The sequence below is a fragment of the Manis javanica genome, chromosome 2 (assembly GCF_040802235.1).
Source record: "Manis javanica isolate MJ-LG chromosome 2, MJ_LKY, whole genome shotgun sequence".
Taxonomy (NCBI): domain Eukaryota; kingdom Metazoa; phylum Chordata; class Mammalia; order Pholidota; family Manidae; genus Manis; species Manis javanica.
This window is the reverse complement of record NC_133157.1, coordinates 91,669,809-91,686,873: the sequence shown is the minus strand read 5'-3', so window position 1 is coordinate 91,686,873 and position 17,065 is coordinate 91,669,809. Positions and strand designations below refer to the sequence as shown.

The 17,065-nt window shown below is 48.4% G+C and overlaps 1 pseudogene; it reads right to left on the bottom strand.

Moving 5' to 3' along the window:
• Positions 1–17,065, bottom strand: part of LOC108387979 (vasoactive intestinal polypeptide receptor 2-like) — a 61,742-nt pseudogene that overhangs the window by 43,165 nt on the left and 1,512 nt on the right.

Below are 17,065 nucleotides of genomic sequence, written 5' to 3'. Positions count from 1 at the left end.
ACAATGTTACAGCTTGAAACATTTTTTCTGATATGTTGTTTGGTCTCAGTAACTACCCAACAAAGGCAAGTCATACAAATACTGCGTAATTAATGTCACAGATGAAAAGCACAGGGACAAATAGTTCAGAGACTTCTTGATGTCACACATACTATGATCAAACCCACATTTGAATGTTGGGCTTTTTACTACAGTCCCAGGTATTTCTACTCTATTTTGTGACCTCTACAGTTTTTTTTTCTATTTGACTGCAATATTGGAGGAGCAATGTGGCTGCCTAGGTGAAAACAGACGACACTGCTTCTTTGTCATGGTGTTCAGACCTGTACAGACACTGTACGGAAACACTAGGGGAACACACACACGTTTTGCACACGGGGATGTTTTACTTTAAAAAAATAGATGCCTCTGAAAGGTTGGTTATAAACCAAGTTTTGCTGATGAAAATACTTTCTAAAGGTTTTAAAAATATAAATGAAAATTTTTAAATTCTAAAAATTGAAGTACACACCAATGACAAAATAAGTACATGAATACATACTACAATACTGTTCTCACATTTTTAGAGGAAATGTTTTTTTTTAAAGAAAATATTCAGAACAAGTCATCAGGTTCAAATGCGTCACCGGAAACCAGGTATGTCCCGAGACTGAAGGGCCAGGCAGCAGTGGGGGTCTCATGAAGGCCCTGAGCCCTCTGACTGCAGCGTGAGTGGGTGGGTGATAAGGTAGCGCTTTCTCATGGCTGGTTGTTGATTAAGGGTCAACCACTATCACCAAAAAAGGCCGAATCTCTGCTTTGATGATGAAACCTCAATAGACGTTAAAGCTGTGTGCTCACCTCCGGACTCCTCACGCCATGGGAGGGTGTGGCTCCAGTGCCCGAGGCCTCTGATTGCACCCCTTCCCTTTATTTGCTCGCTTACTGAACACATGCAGAAGCCGCAGAGGACGGGGACCTTGCCATTAACTGAGCTTCATGTGCAGTCCCGCAGGAGGAGCCACCTGCAGGGCCCGGAATGGGGAGGAGGCATCTGCGTGTGGGCTGAGTCTGAGCACAGAGGACAGCCAGTCAGGAGTGTATGAGCTTCTCTCTTCTGCTGCCCAAATTCCAAAATGACAGTCAAGACATTTGAAGGGGCAGCACCAAGAGATGTCAGTAAAACTCTGCGGGTAGAAAGCATGTGCTGTGTTAGGTAACCAGGCCAAGCAGGGAACCCAGCTAAGCCTGCAGAAGGTGAGAAGCTGGGGGAAGGTGATGCTCCCCTGTGGAAAGGGCTCTGTGCACCAAGGCACCTGTGTCCATGTTCTGCCGCCCAGTGGGACAGGACCCACCGGTGGCCTAGACCAGGGCGAGGCTCAAAGAAAATACAGGAGCTGGTGGTGGCCCCCTAGGTGCTTCTTTGAAAGATAGTTTGGTGTCCTGAAGTCAATGCTGTAGACTAAGGACCTCCATACGATGCGGCCAGCAGACATTTTTCAAATTTCACAGCACGTTCAGGAAAATATTCATTGGACACTGGAACAGAGTCCAGGAAAGGCTGAGGTTAGAACACGCTTCAATTGATACCCTGGAAATATGGGCACTGAGGGAGGGGCTGTGGCTCAGAGGGAATGGGGGTCATCTCGCCAGAGGGTGTCTCACAATCAGAGGAATCTACTCTAATTAAAGGGAAAGCACTCCCCATGTATCCAAAGAACCGATTTTCTCTCCAAATTGTCCTCAGGTGAGTCATAACTCTCACTGAGGACGGTACATGTGTTGTTTTGAGTTCTGGACTTATTTTCTTATAATCACGTAACACAAACATCAATTTTCAAGAAAACTGCAAATGAATCTCCCTACTTCCTTGTTACCCTGTATCTAGGAAAGAGCTTTTACAATTTCTGGGCTTCATCCCACTGCCCCAACCTTTGTCCTCCGTGGTGAGGCCCCGGAACCAGGGCAGGACCAGGACTGGGCCCACTTCTTATTTGTTGTCTAGAAGGCGCTACTGCCCTGTGGCCCCCTCTGGCCCCACAAGACCTGTTATTGATCCTGAGCTCGCACACCTGAATGGATATTCTCCACCTTTCAGTCTTTCGTGTTAGATATTTTAGGGTGAAAGCACTGCACACGGAGCCAAAGCATGTGTCTGAGTACCAGCTCTTCCTCAGGCATCACGTGTGATGGAAACATCTCTGTGTGGACAGCAATGGTTCTGTGAGCACTTACAGCAAGTGCAGGGCTTGTGTTTCAGGTGAGGCTTTGACCACGCCGCATACAGATACTGCCCACTCCACGCGAGGTTCCTGGTGCACCGCGGGCAGTGACCATGCTCCAACCGCCCAGTTTCTACTGGAGAGAAATCCAGACCCCTTCAAATATCAACTCACAGAGAGAGACAGCCCAGTGGGGGGACAGCTTAGGAGACCCTGGGGGGGCCTGACAACTTGGCTGCTCCCCATGAAAAGTATGTGCCAGGAAGCAGCAGTGACAGGGGTGGGGTCAGTTACAGTGGCCTGCTTCGGAGGAGAGGGCTTGAGGACCGGCCTCAGGGAGACCTCAGCAGTCACCTTGCTCCTGACGGAGTGTGGGGAAGTAGGCTGCAGGAACAGGGGAGTGAGAAAAGAAAGAAAACTGAGGCGTCAGGCCAGGAGCAGCTGACTGTGTACCTCCCTCTACGTTAAAGAGCAAACATGACGAAGAACTGCCTCCAACCAAAAGCTCAAGTTTAAGTCCTCCACAAGCAGATGCTGTGGGGGCCCAGGGGGCCTGCAGGATGGCGGCCAGAGCTGCTCTGGTCACTGAGCACCCCTGCACGCAGGCACAGATGCCTCCCCGCGGGCTAGCGGGACAGCCCCGGTCACCTGAGCTGGCGGTCGGACACCCCCCAGCCGCGGTCCCCGCGGGCGGTGAGCTCTGCCTCCTGCTACTTCTGCCCCCGTGACTGCGGCCAGAATCCTGGGATGAAGTCCATGGGGGGACTGTCAGGTGCTGGGCTGTGCCGGAACCCTTGCTAGACTCCAATTTACACGTTTCCAGGAGCTGAGCTGAAGCTGAGAGAGGCGAGTGGAGACAGGCTTTGGCCCCGGGACGGCGACGGCAGGAGGGGCCCTCGCGGCTTCCGCCTGTCACTGTGCGGCAGCCGGTCGAGGAGGGCAAGCGCGGAGGCGCCACCCCGGTTGGCTCCGTGGCCCATGCAGGGCTCGCCAAGTGCCAGCCCTTCGCGAGCAAGCATGGCTGCTCACCCACTTCTTTAACCTGAGGAGGAGCTGGGAGAGCCACCGTTTGGGTTCTCTGCTCACTGCCGGCGTGGAGCCACGAGCGTCCACGGGTGGCCTGGCCAGATACGGGCGTGCTGTCCTGGGGACTCGCGACCTGATGCTGGCTGCCACCTGAGCACCTGTTCCCTAGCCGGCGGTAGGCAGCGCCCAGCTCCGACCTTCCCGCGACAGAGTCTCCCTCACTTACCAGGTCTCGCTGCACTTGGGCGGCCTCAGGGCTGGTGGCGGTAGCGGGGTGGAGAGGGCAGGCTGGCCGTGGGACCTGCTGAACAGCCCCGCCGTGGGTGCTCTCTGGCCGGAGGAGGCTGGGCCATCCTCAGAGGTCCTGGCCCAGGCTCCCATGTCCTTTGCAGTGAGAAGGGCTGTCTCCCCCCACCCCCACCCCCACCCCACCCCACAGCCCCACAGGCCAGCTCCTTGCAGGGGACAGTGACGAACTTGGCTGTGGCCACCTCTCACACCTGTGCCTCCTGGGACTCGATCCTGAAAGTCCTCTTGCTGGGTTGGGGGGATCTCCCTCTGCTCTGCAGCATTCTAAGGATGCTTTCTAAAAAGAAACCCTCCCTGGACAGTCCTCTCAACCTGCCTCCCCTCCTCGTCCATGTTTTACTAAATGAAGGGGTCTCTCTTTCTGCTGTTCTAAGCATGCATTTTGTTGTTGTTGTTTTGGGTATTTGTTTTTTTTTTTTTTTGGTATCATTAATATACAATCACATGAGCAACTTGTGCTTACTAGATTCCCCCATTATCAAGTCCCCACCACATACCCCATTACAGTCACTGTCCATCAGTGTAGCAAGATGCTGTAGAATCACTACTTGTCTTCTCTGTGTTGTACACCCTTCCCAATGCCCCCCCTACATTATGTCTGCTAATCATAATGCCCATTTTTCCCCCTTATCCCTCCCTTCCCACCCACCCTCCTCAGTCCCTTTCCCTTTGGTAACTGTTAGTCCATTCTTGGGTTCCGTGAGTCTGCTGCTGTTTTGTTCCTTCAGTTTTTGCTTTGTTCTTATATTCCACAAATGAGTGAAATCATTTGGTACTTGTCTTTCTCCACCTGGCTTATTTCATTGAGCATAATACCCTCTAGCTCCCTCCGTGTTGTTGCAAATGGTAGGATTTGTTTCTTCTTATGGCTCAATAATATTCCATTGGGTATATGTACCACCTTTTCATTATCCATTCATCTACTGATGGACACTTAGGTCGCTTCCATTTCTTGGCTATTGTAAATAGTGCTGTGATAAACATAGGGGTGCATATGTCTTTTTGAAACTGGGATCCTGCATTCTTAGGGTAAATTTCTAGGAGTGGAATTCCTGGGTCAAGTGGTATTTCTATTTTGAGTTTTTTGGGGAACCTCCATACTGCTTTCCACAATGGTTGAACTAGTTTACATTCTCACCAGCAGTGTAGGAGGGTTCCCCTTTCTCTGCATCCTCACCAGCATTTGTTGTTCCTTGTCTTTTCTATGTTGGCCATCCTAACTGGTGTGAGGTGATATCTCATTGTGGTTTTAATTTGCATTTCCCTGATAATTAGTGATGTGGAGCATCTTTTCATGTGCCTGTTGGCCATCTGAATTTCTTCTTTGTAGAAGTGTCTGTTCATGTCCTCTGCCCATTTTTTAATAGGGTCATTTACTTTTTGGGTGTTGAGGCATGTGAGTTTTTTATATATTTGTGATGTTAACCCCTTGTCAGATATGTCATTTACAAATATATTCTCCCTTCTTGTTCTGCTGATGGTGTCCTTTGCTGTACAGAAGCTTTTTAGCATGATGTAGTCCCATAGGTTCATTTTTTATTTTATTTCCCTTGCCTGAGGAGATATGTTCAGGAAAAAGTTGCTCGTGTTTATATTCAAGAGATTTTTGCCTATGTTTTCTTCTAAGAGTTTTATGGTTTCATGACTTACATTCAGGTCCTTGATCTACTTTGAGTTTACTTTTGTGTATGGAGTTAGACAGTGATCCAGTTTCATTCTCTTGCATGTAGTTGTCCAGTTTTGCCAACACCAGCTGTTGAAGAGGCTGTCATTTTCCCATTGTATATCCATGGCTCCTTTATCATATATTAATTGACCATATATGGTTGGGTTTATATCTGGGCTCTCTAGTCTGTTCCATTGGTCTATGGGTCTGTTCTTGTGCCAGTACCAAATCGTCTTGATTACTGTGGCCTTGTAGTAGAGCTTGAAGTCAGGGAATGTAATTCCCCCAGATTTATTCTTCCTTTTCAGAATTGCTTTGGCTATTCAGGGTCTTTTATGGTTCCATATTAAGCATGTGTCTTTATGTCATTTGTAACCAATAGCTATTGTCATCATTCCTAACTGAAGCCTTTTGCCATGGCCTTGGGCACCCAGCCCAGCTTAGTGGGTTCAAGGATGTAGCTCATCTCACTGGCAAATAGCTATTGGTGAGGCAGAGAGAAGGGTCGCCTTCTCAGGGGAAAGGCCCAGAGCCAGGCCCTGTCAGAGCCGGGAGCCCTGGACTGTGCTTCTCTGGGATCATGTGGGTGAGGCGGCCACATGCCGCAGCTGCACTCAGGAGCTGAAGGAATGATTCAAAGGCAGTTTAATGGAACCAGTCAGGGTGTGACCACAGCCCCACCACCTGGAGACAGTGACGAAGAAAAGCAAATTGGTTTGTTTCCTACCAGCAGCTGCACTTATTTCACAATCTGACAGCTTCCAGATAAGATGTAGCCAGGCCCTCCAGCGTCAGGAGCAAGCATTCATCCCTCAACAAGGTCACCAACCCAAGGCCCTGCTGTCAATGGGCTGGCGGGCAAGGAGGGCCTCAAGCAAGAGTTCCTCCCACCAGCAGAGCCAAGCAGAGGAGAACACACGACCAGGCATCCACACACACCCGCAGGCGAGTCCATACACAGTCAAGTTTTTGAGCCCTGGGTAGTGGCTGTGCAGAGGCCCCAGGACAGGCATCCTTGGGTGCCCTGTACAAGACACTGGAAGAAACCCAAGCCCAGCAGAGGGAGGAGTCCACACGCGTCAGAGCACGATAAGGAAGCTATTACAGGGAACTTGCTTCTAGACGGTGCTGGGATGCCCCAGTATTCTGAGAAGGGAGCTACAATTCAGCCCTCCACAGCCTGGAGGTGGCACCCCCGAGGGCTGGGCATGCCTCTGCTCTGCCATGGCCATGGGTTGGTGCTTTGAAGTGGGATCACTCTGGAATTTTGAATCTGAAAGTTTTATTTTTGGGGCAGCAGTTGAGGCAGATTCCATGGGTGGGAGTCATACTGGGACTTGAATGACACTAAAGTAAGACTCACCCAGAATTAACTGAAGCCGTTAGCCAAGCAAAGGTAGTTTCCAGAGAAACATAGAGATCCAGGGCAAACCTGTACATTGAAGAGATATTCTGAACCCAATAACCCCCAAACACCAAATGGCCTCCGATTTGAGCCTGAGAGTCTGGCACCTGCGTGGGGCCCTGGGCAGCACTGCTGAGCCACTGGCTGCCCCAGTTCTCAAAGGCAGAGCATTCATGCCTTTCTCCTCCTCAAACAGCTGCACAGACAGCAGGGCCCCCGGGGGCCCATTTGAGTTCATAAACACATGCTGAGCACAAATGCTTTTGCCCTGAGATGACTGCTGTCACTGCCTTTTATAAACAGCCACTCTTTCCCTAAACATTAAAAATTCTCAAAAGCTTTCTTCCAGTGCCTTGATGACTGGGGACGTTGTTGTTGCCTGTGAGCTCCGAGGCCAGAGCACGGGGAAGCCTGCCATGTTATCCCCAGGATAATCTCCCATGGATTTATGAGCAGGACCTGGGTGACTTCCCAGGATTGCTCCAGGACACTTCTGTGCCCGTGTTGGGATGAGCATTACCAATTGCACATGGCCCAGCAGACGCACAGCCAAGAGTGCCCAGGGCATCCACAGCTCTGCCTGACACCCCCCCAGGTGGGTAGGACACAGCTGTACCCAAGGTCTGCAGATGAGGGGGTTGTCTAACATACCACATGCTTTCTACCTGCAGAGTTTTATTACATCTCTTGGTGCTGCCCCTTCAAATGTCTTGACTGCTGTGCCACACCAGTTCAGTCTCAAGTCAGTACCTTGGGCCACAATTGAGGAACAGAGTCACCCATGGGTCCTTGTGCCCCCGCCCCTGTGCACACAGTCCTCTATGTCCTCACCCTATCTCTCACCTCCCTCCTCTTCCTCCAGGGCCCTCAGTCAGCCCTGGACCACCCTTCCTCCCACTGCAGGAACTTCTGCCAAAACCATTGTCCCCATGGGGGCCCCTTCACTCTCGCTCCACCGGCTTTTCCTCCTGTGTCAGCAGGCTTGTGATCGCCACCTTGGGGTACTCCTTCAGGTGCTCAGCACTGGCTCCTGCCTTTCTGCAGAGAAGATCCTGCTTGGCCAGCCTGGGACCCTCAGATGTCACCTTCTTTGGCGGTGCTGCTGGCTCCACCATCTGTCCAAGCCTCTCTTTCTGGCACCTTCTGCAGTGGGCACCCCTAACCCCCAGCTGGGCACTATTCCTTCTCCATACAGGGTTGCCTTCATTCAGCTCCACTTCCTCTCAGAAGTGTTTGCTCCATGAACCTTCCCGAGACACCCGACATCTTGGAATTCCTGGGGCTTCCTGTTCTCAGTCCCGGAATGTGGGCCCACCCTACTCTCCTCCCCAAACCACTCACCTGGGCCTGGATTCCCGCCCTGCCCTGTTACCTGGGATGGGCTGAGGTTGCTTGGTGTACCTGCTGCTCACTCTCCCAAGCTCCTGCACATCTAAACTGGAACCTCCCATCTCCTGATGAATCAGCAGCCTGGTGGAAATAGGCCCTCCCTCCTCTGAACTGCACGGCAGGTTTTGGACAAGATCACCTCCCGCGGATCGCCGTGATGGAGGGCACTTGGCACAGGGTCCCGAGGGGCAGAGTATCAGAGCTTGCAGGAAGAATGTTCTTTGTGTCACTGGGGCCAAGTAGTGGGGCCCGGAGGCCTGGGTCGCTTGTTAGGCTGCTGTCCTCCTCCACAGGGAAGGAGAAGCTGTGACTAAGCCACCAATGTCTGAGAAGCTGCATTAATCCTTCCCTGGATGGGAGGGAGGGGTCTTTGAAGGGCCAGTTCCTGGGCTGCGGGTGCTCAGCCACTGCAGCTCACGGTAGGTATGAAGCTTAAAGTGGGTGCAGACATCTGGATGCTCAGGACCGTGGACTTTGTGTCCTGAAATGCCTGCTCCCCACTTGCAGGTAAACTGCCCCAAAGGGTCCTTACTTATCCACAGAAGGCAGAGAACTGTGTGGGTCTCCTCAGCAGTGTGGGGACAGAGGCCGTGGCCAGGGTACAAGGAAGGCCCTCCAATCAAGACCGGCCGAGACTCACAGAGCCTGCAGTTCACAGAAAGGAAATGCTGACTTCACCAGGCTCATAGTAACTAGTGGAAATCCTTCATGAAAGATCATAAACTGAATGTGCACATTTAAAGCGAGTATGCGAGAGGTAAGATAGGATCTTGCCAGATGTGGGGTGTTCAAAGGAACCCCCTGCCTCTGAAGCCGACATCAGAGAGGAAGAACACCCTGTTCTAAAGCCCACCTCTTTGTTCAAGACACCAAACATGGTTTTCTAAAAAGAGCATTTGGCCAGGAGTCCAGGGACCTAGGCTCCCGCCCCCAGCTGGGATGGGAATCTGGAACATCCTCTCACGTTTCTGCACCTGGATGAGGTGCTGATTGTCACCTTCCCAGCGTCAGGCTCAGGGGTTCCAGCATCTGCTGTGCAGCCATGCTCACCCCTGTCCTGGCACCGCACGTCACCCACAGATGCACCTCACGGTACCTTCTTTCTGCTCAGGGCACCTAGGTTTGCACGTCTGGGCTCCACAGGAAGGGACCCTCCAGCAGAAGCATTTGGCCAGGAGGCTGAAGCGGACCTGTGCCCAAAATACAAGCAGGGGTGTGTCCCTGTCACAGCAGAAGCAGCGCCAGGTGCAAAAGGAGCTTGCAGATGGTGGAGGCTCAGCCTGGTGGCGGTCAGGGTGGGGATAGGGTGTGCGGGATGGAGTGAATCCATGCCCAGGCTGAGCAGGCAACACAAGGCAAAACAGAAACCAAGACCAAGGTCCCTGAACAGCGCCGGTGCAAAAGCCCTTACAGCAAATTAGCCGAGGACTGGTCACGGGTGTGCTTATGACCAAAAAGCACCCATTTTCTTGGTAATTTTCCCACCCACCTTTTTCCTGCATTATCTCTGAGCAGAGAGACGTCCTTATGCACTTTTCTCTGTTGGCTTCTGGTTCAGCAGACTGATGTCACTACATTTCACGTTCTCTGGTTTCCCTTAAGAACCCTGTTCTCTGATGCAGGGCCTGGCACTCCCACCCCAATGAGCTGCCGCTGGGGGCTTGACTCAGTCCTGCAGGGGTGGACACAGCACCCGATTTCCCCTGCCCCTTCTTGCCTGGAACATGATCAATAAAACATGCCGGGAAGAGGGAGTGAGCGGCAGAATGCCCGTGCTGACAGAACCAGGCAGACAGCAGGACAGATTCAATTTCACCCACAGCAAAGTGTGGGCGAGACATGTAAGGACCAGGAAGGTGTGCTGGCCTTCCCGTGGGGCTGAGGGCAGCGTCTGGGGATCCGCAGCAGAGCAGCTGATCATGACACAGGACAATGACTCAGGAACAGAGGCCCTGCTCTGAGGGACTTTGAGGCAGTTGCTGGGCATCGTGCTCGACCCAGAAAACTCCCCAAAGCCTCACTCAGACCCACAAGTCCTCCTTGGGAAGGACTGCCACCTGCCCATGTGATCAAACACCTGGAAACCTGAAGCCACAGAGAATCAGAGCCTGAGATAGACTAATAAAACACATCAGAATACTACACAGCTCTTAAATGGAATATATAAAGCAATACAGACCAGTCTGCAAATACACTGCTAAAGTAAAAAAGAAAAACAGTGCAGCAGAGCTTTGGGGTAGATGGCATGCTAACTGCCATGTGTACAAGACAAACGGGAGGGACACACATCAGTCTGAGGATCCCCAGGAGGGTAGGTGAAAGGCAGTAGCTGTCCTCAGAGAGGGGACCTGGCGATCTGGAGTAGGAAATAGTTTTCATTATATATGTTTTTGAATGCATTTTTATGTGCATATATCACTTAATTTTTTATGTGAAAAATTTCATTAATTTGTTCAGAACAAGTTTACTCAATATCTTCTGAAATGCCAATACTATGTAAGATCTGGGGGCTGCAAAGATGCAGAGACCACCTCTGCTCTTCCCCAGATGGAGGACACATCCCCTTCCGATGCAGGCATAACTGATATAAAGTCACACGCAAATTCCTATCCAATCTGTCACAGGCAGGACACCTGGGCAAAGCCTGGGGCCTCTGACATTCCCTTCCACTCACAGGTCAATAGGGGTCACATGCCAGGGCTGCCTTTTAGCTGTGTTTTTAGCCACTTGTGGCCTCAGAGTGCCTCATATACCTGTTGCCAAGGTTTAGTTTTAACAATGAGTCAGTCTTAAGTCATGAAGCTCTGAATACCTACTGAACTTTTATTTTGTACAAAGTGAATCCTTTTAAAGAGGTTAAGAATTGAAATTGGTTTTTGTCTGGTTTTGTGTGTTGTTTTAGATTCAACATGTGTTAAAAATAATTCCTAGTTGAGTTTTTACCAACTCCCTAAAATTGAAAATGACTTTTTCTTGTCTCTGGTGCTCTTCCATATCAATTTCTTAATCCTACAGAATTTTAAAGTAGCAACTACAGACCCTTACTATCTCACTGCCCTTCTAAGTTCATGAGCAGACACACATGGTTGGTGTCCGGCATCGCAGTCATCCAGCCCACCCTGGCTTACCTCATCTGTGCTGCTTATTCTGGTGACTTATTACTATTTATATCCCTGACATTTGAGCCATGCATATTCCAAAGAGTAAAAAAGAAAAGAAAAGGAATTTAGAGGACAAAGTGTGCCTCTACAGAAAGGTGAAGATGGCCAGGCCTGTCTACCTCACAATGCTGCCTTTTTCCTGAAGGGCAGCCGGCCTTGTTAGCAAGCTCTTCTTGCAAGTTAGGAAGGGAAGATGAGTCAGATGTAGGTATTTTTGCTACAGAGCTTTAATAACAAGAGCCTTCAATGTAAGAAAATGTCCAAGGCCTGATACTTGTCATTGTAAAAAAACCAAGTGGCATCTTTCCCCACCACTCCAAACATGGCAGATGTTTTATGACCTCTAAAACTACTATGTTCTTTCTGCTCCAGCTGATGCTGAGGTGAACTTAGCGATTTTCAGGGACTCTGTCCTTACATACCTCCACGTCTGATGTGGGCCAACATGGATCAGCTCTGAGAAACTCTGAACCCAGCAAAAATAAGCAGCAATGGAGCCCTCTTGAATATTTAAGGTGTCCTGACCCATTCTCGCACCAGGAGGCATTTGTTCTCCAACCATGGAAACAAGCCTGAGTCTGGCCATCCTGCAGATAGCAGCCTGCCTGGCTTCTGCAGAAATTTGTTGTTGTTTTTTAAGCACTTGTTGCAAACATTTAAGAAATTGTAATATTTTGGGTAAAGTTTGCATTTCTGATGTTCTCTGAAAATAGGAAGCTGGGCAATTCAGCACCTGCGTTCCTCACAGAACAGTGGGGTGTAAGGAGCATCTGCCTCTCCCCAGGTCCCCAGGGCCCCGTGGCCCTACACCACCGCTGCCCAGCCACATGGCCAGCAGCTCCCCTCCTGGGCAGCAGCTTACCACTGTTGAACAGTTGGCCAGGGACGAGGGGTCATGCTTGTCCCTTGGAACAGAGTAAAACTAAAAGGATATTGTTCTGAACACATTTCATCTATGTGAGCCAGCAAATAATGAGAATCTTTTATATTTAAAAAAACCTGATTGTGGGTCACAGCATCCTATTTCATAATGGCAGAGAACCGAACCTCCCTGAGTTGGTCCTCTTGCTCCCTGTATGGCATGTATGTCATGAGGCACGTCATTGGCACAAACTTACAGATGTTCCGTCTGCTATCTGGCCAACCCTGACCAACTGTGAGGGAATTCCTCCCAGGGAAGGTCATGGCCATACCCTATTTTTTAAAAGGTAAGTGTTCCTGTCACCCATTGGAACTGTGCCAGCTTTCTCTCTGGTACCAAAGCATTCTTGATGAAAGCAGGAGATCAGGAATGGCAAGAACGAAGCTGTAAGACAGTATCGCAAGAGCTTTTCCCTAATACACCGGTTACGAGAGGGTTGAGCTGGGAGCAGTCGCTCAGGGGTGCAAGGGAGAGGGGCATTGTCTGCAGAGATTTGTCAACAGTAAGTTGACTACGGTTTGGTCTGGTTTTATTATGACCACGTCCCAGCAATGTCAACGGTAAAATTCTCCTCCCGTGCCCATTTCTGGAGTGTCCCTGGAGGCCCACAGCTTGGCAGGAGACCTGTGTGTGTGTCCTGGGGAAAGCTGCGGGAATCGGGAGTATCTGGACCAGGGAGGAGAAGGCAGAGCCTACAAACGCCCTTTGCATGTTGGAAGAAGTAGCTCTAGCCCCTATGCTCCAGGAGGCAAGTTAGCACCAGTGAGTGGCGGTCATTTGTGCACAGCCTCAGAGCCTGCTAACAATGTGACTGTCCCATATGGTGTGAGGAGCAGAGGTCCCATCCCTGAGAGTCTTCAGACAGAGTCTGAGGGGCACCTACCGAGGACACAGCAGACACCCCAACTCCTCCACATGCAGGAGGGTGCGAGGCCGGACCGCAGGGATGTGCAGACAGGCCCCGGGGGCACTGGCACTAACTAGATGACCCTCACAGTTTTGCCTGTCCTCTTTCAGCGAGGGAAGCTGAATCTAACCTCTTGACTCTCACAGGAGGGAACACGCCCATCATCTCATCATGAGGCCCTGGATAGCAGGACCACGTCTCATCTGTCCTTGTCACAGGCTAATGGTTGGCATGTGGCTTTGCACAGGACACTCAGCCCATGTTTCTTGTGGAGCTGGACTCACCTGCTTTTCTCTGGGCAGAGTTCTACCAGGCCATTGGGAAGCTATGGCATGTGCAGTACAGAACCATGAATCTGGATTTGGCAGGAAGGAATCCTGGAGCCCAAGACCTCCCTGTTCAAGGACTGGAGGCTCCAGAGGGGGTGGAAGGGGCCCCGATGCCTATTTTAGGTTGGGTCTAGAGTCCAGTGTGAGTGCCTGGGAGGCAGCGGGTCCAAACTGCGAAGTGTGGTCAGGGCATGCACAGTGCGTGCTGGGTTGTGTGAATGAAGAAATGCAAAATTTCTCATCAGCATTTATACTAGTACAAGTTGAAATGAGAATGATTCAGATATATTTGGATAAATAAAATACATTGTTAAAATTACTCTCATATTTCTTTTTACTTATTTTAATGTGGTTACTAGAAAACTCAAAAACACCCCTGTGGCTCACATTCTATGTCCTCTGGGCAATGCTGGCCTAAACAGAACCCGTGTCTGCGTTTTTTTTCTCTGAGGTCCTCTGCAGAATGCTAGACTGTTTTAACACATGGTCATACTCTGATTTTAATTTTTTTCTTTAAGAAGATAAAATAATGACACAGAATAGAGAAAAAGAAAACTGAAGGACAAACGGTTTGCTCCTGTTTATAATCAGGGTGTTTGAAGTCCCAGACCTGTATTTATAAAAGTGTGGATGTGTCTGGGCTGAGTGTGTGTCACCCCAACATTCCTTCTCTGGCCTGGAGAAAATGGATCAGAAAGTTCACTGTATTTGTAAATAGGTTTGTCTTCAGGAAACCAATGTTTCATTTTCCTGTTTGATTTCCCATAAGTTTCTATCATTTCTAACTGGACCAGAATCATCTGTAATGGAACTAAGAATTTAAAATGCGAGAGATCAGATAAATACACATTCCACAGAAAATGGAGTTGCTTTTGCAAAGCATAACAACACCCATGAAAGTATTTTAGCAACTGTTGCTATTATCTCAAACCATGGAAATTGTTACTGTTAAGGATTAAGTCTTTCTTTTTAAAAGGTCTATGTAAAGGCCCCTCCCACCCCCATACTCAAGAGGCTGTATGAGTTTCATCAGCAGTCATTGAAAAGCACTGGAAATGGACCTTTTTTCCCTGAAGATGCAAGTGACCTTAAAACATCAGTTTTCGTCATGAGATGTGAGTTTTTGCATGTTTGATTACCAATTTCTGGGATGGCCTTACTCACCAATTCTTACCTTTGTAATTTTCTGTTTGAGGCCCTAGAAGCTCTGCACATCTTGTTTCTTCCTCCTGTATTTCTAGATGAAATCGGCATTCTGGGTGAATGCTGTTCACCTGGTCAAGGTTTAAAAAAATAGAAATAACTAAAAATTCCACCATAAGAAGAAAGTCAAGTAGAAATTCTGCAAAAAATCCCCAAACTTCACAGTGCTAAACTGCTTCCAAACTAACACTCATTTAAAAACAAGCACCTTCTTGGAAATTCATCCCATGGTCTTGGCAAGGAAGAATTAATACTGTCAAAATGGCCATCCTGCCTAAGGCAACCTACAGATTCAGTGCAATTGTATCAAAATACCAACAGCATTCTTTAATGAACTAGAGCAAATACTTCTAAAATTCATATGGAACCACAAAAGACTTCGAATAGCCAAAGCAATCCTGAAAAGGAAGAATAACACTGGGGAGATTATGCTCCCCAACTTCAAGCTCTACTACAAAGCCACAGTAATCAAGATGATTTGGTACTGGCACAAGAACAGACCCATAGACCAATGGAACAGACTAGAGAGCCCAGATATAAACCCAACCATATATGGTCAATTAATATATGATAAAGGAGCCATGGATATACAATGAGAAAATGACAGCCTCTTCAACAGCTGGTGTTGGCAAAACTGGACAGCTACATGCAAGAGAATGAAACTGGATCACTGTCTAACTCCATACACAAAAGTAAACTCAAAGTAGATCAAGGACCTGAATGTAAGTCATGAAACCATAAAACTCTTAGAAGAAAACATAGGCAAAAATCTCTTGAATATAAACACGAGCAACTTTTTCCTGAACATATCTCCTCAGGCAAGGGAAACAAAATAAAAAATGAACCCATGGGACTACATCATGCTAAAAAGCTTCTGTACAGCAAAGGACACCATCAGCAGAACAAAAAGGCATCCTACAGTATGGGAGAATACATTTGTAAATGACATATCTGACAAGGGGTTAACATCACAAATATATAAAAAACTCACATGCCTCAACACCCAAAAAGCAAATAACCTTATTAAAAAATGGGCAGAGGACATGAACAGACACTTCTACAAAGAAGAAATTCAGATAGCCACAGGCACATGAAAATTTTCTCCACATTGCTAATTGCCAGGAAAATGCAAATTAAAACCACAATGAGATATCACCTCCCACCAATTAGGATGGCCAACATAGAAAAGACTAGGAACACAAATGCTGGTGAGGATGCGGAGAAAGGGGAACCCTCCTTCACTGCTGGTGGTAATGTCAATCAGTTCAACCATTGTGGAAAGCAGTATGGACGTTCCTCAAAAAATTCAAAATAGAAATACCATTTGACCCAGGTATTCCACTCCTGAAAATGGAATGCAGGTTCCCAGTTACAAAAAGACATATGCACCCCTGTGTTTATCACAGCACTATTTACAATAGCCAAGAAATGGAAGCAACCTAAGTGTCCATCAGTAGATGAATGGCTAAAGAAGATGTGGTACATCTACACAATGGAATATTATTCAGCCACAAGAAGAAAACAAATCCTACCATTTGCAACAACACGGATGGAGCTAGAGGGTATTATGCTCAGTGAAATAAGCCAGGTTGAGAAAGACAAGTACCAAATGATTTCACTCATCTGTGGAGTATAAGAACAAAGTAAAAACTAAAGAAACAAAACAGCAGCAGAGTCACAGAACCCAAGAATGGACTAACAGTTACCAAAGGGAAAGGGACCAGGGAGGATGGGTGGGAAGGGAAGGATAAGGGGGAAAGCGGGCATTATGATTAGCAGACATAATGTAGCAGGGTGGGATATGGGGAAGGCAGTACAGCACACAGAGGACAAGTAGTGACTCCATAGCATCTTACTAGGCTGATGGACAGTGACGGTAATGGGGTATGTGGGGGGGACTTGATAATGGGGGGGAGTCTAGTAACCATAATGTTGTTCAAGTAATTGTACATTAACCATACCAAAAAAAAAAAACAAGCACCTTCCTATCTGGCATGGTTATTATTATTTTTTTAAGCTGCACTCATTACTTCATAAAGGAATTTAAAAACAAATATAAAACCTAACAATGTGTTTTTTTTCCTGTGCAGGAAAACAGCATACTAATGTAATACACTGTATGTTGTTGGTACTGATTCGGGGGCAATGGGGTACTTTAATCCAACAATCTTTCAATACTCCAGTCCTCGGTTTCATAGCCCTTGGTTTAAGCAAGCACACGTGCACCCGTAAGACCAGGCCTGCTGATTGAGCCCTCTGCACAGACACCAGCACGCTTCCTGTGAGGTGCCTCTGCATGGGGAGGAACATGTCTCAATAGGATAACTGATTTTAGGGGCTGCGGATCACATCTGAAGCTCAACTTTAGAGTCTGGTGTGAAGTTTTTCAAAAAGATCAGGAGGTAGGAGGGGAAAGGAATTGTGGGAGCTACATCACTCCCACTTCCACTGAAAGAGGGTGGTTTAATGCGTCTTTATCATAGAGATTGTAGATGTGATACCATAATACTATCTATCAATTTGGCAAAAGACAAAATGACATGTTTC